Source organism: Propithecus coquereli, unplaced genomic scaffold (genome assembly GCF_000956105.1).
Source record: "Propithecus coquereli isolate 6110/MARCELLA unplaced genomic scaffold, Pcoq_1.0 Scaffold333, whole genome shotgun sequence".
NCBI classification, from domain to species: Eukaryota; Metazoa; Chordata; class Mammalia; order Primates; family Indriidae; genus Propithecus; species Propithecus coquereli.
In genome coordinates, this window is record NW_012148986.1 from 54,526 (window position 1) to 55,968 (window position 1,443).

Below are 1,443 nucleotides of genomic sequence, written 5' to 3' on the forward strand. Positions count from 1 at the left end.
GTTTGGTATTTGAGAAAGGCCTAATCTCTGCTTCCAAAATGGCACCATGAACACTGCATCCTCTGGAGGGTAAGAATACTGTTCCTCACATGGCAGAAGAGCAGAGAGCAAATGAAAGAACTCATTCCTAGAAGTTTTTTTTTCTTTTTTCTTAATTCATTAAACTCACCCACAAGGACAGAACCCTCATGCCCAAATCAACTGTTAAAGTCCCCACCTGCCAATACTGTTACACTGGCAATTTCAAAGTGACTTTTGAAGGCGAAAATCATTCAAATCATAGCACTATTGTGAAATATGCATTTTAGAATTGAGAAAATATATTCTAATAAATTACACTTGTTCTATTGCAGTCATATTTGGACATGCTATTAGGCTTGCTTATCACACGTTTTGTTTTTCTGGAATCACATCTTTTCCTAAATACACACAGTTAATAGTGGGCCATCAGCAGTTGTTTCATTCCATGTACTTCGTCTTAGTGATCAAGTTTGATTGGACTCCAGTAGAAAACCAATTTGTTAACTATGACTTTGGAATTAGAACTCAAAAATTCAGTCTCAGTATGATAAATATTTGAACCTACGATACATCCCATCAAGATAGATCATTTTTTTGTGTAGACCTAAAGACTAGGAAGCAGAGAATGAAGTTCTGCAATGCCAAAACAGCCAAAACAATGAAATATAGACTTGAAAGTGAGATATAATGAAATATTGCTTGTACCAAGGCCATTACAGTTCGCTATCTGGTCCATTTAAATCTGGTTGGTCCCTGTTGCTGGCAAACCAAAGATTACTAATAAATGTACATGAGCAGAAATGAGAAAATATATGAGCCATTCAAAGTTCATGGAAGGGAACAGAAATCACTCCGCATATGTAAAGCAGAAATAGAATAATACGGGGATTTGGATACTTACAGATTTGTTGGATGAGGTGAAGTCCGTGGTCATTGCAGGGCATTTGTTTTCAGGGAAACATCACCAGATTTCTAATATGCAGGTCAGGAATCTGCTGCTACTGATGTTAGTATGGTTATATTAGACAAAGTTGAGCTGATGAGTAGATATTACAATGTGGTGTTCAGCCACTGATACTGCCTTTCGGTACCCATATACTCCTAACCTTTCTTGTTAACACTGACTTAAGGCCTCAACCTTAACTTTGCACTCTAAAACTCACATTCATGTACCGTATTAGAGGAAAGCAAGTCATATCCAGAACTACTATTGTAAAGAGAGGTAAAATATGTAATTTTTGGATTTTCAAAAACAGTAACATAAGAAGGATGGAATGTATATTATGAAAGTCAATCCACAGTGCTTATCACATATGTGATCAAGGGAGAGTCTTTTTCATTACAGAAATTCTGCCAGGCTTCTGAGAATGTGGACAGCCACTAACAACAATCACAACTGAATTTATTTCCATGCATTTTTTT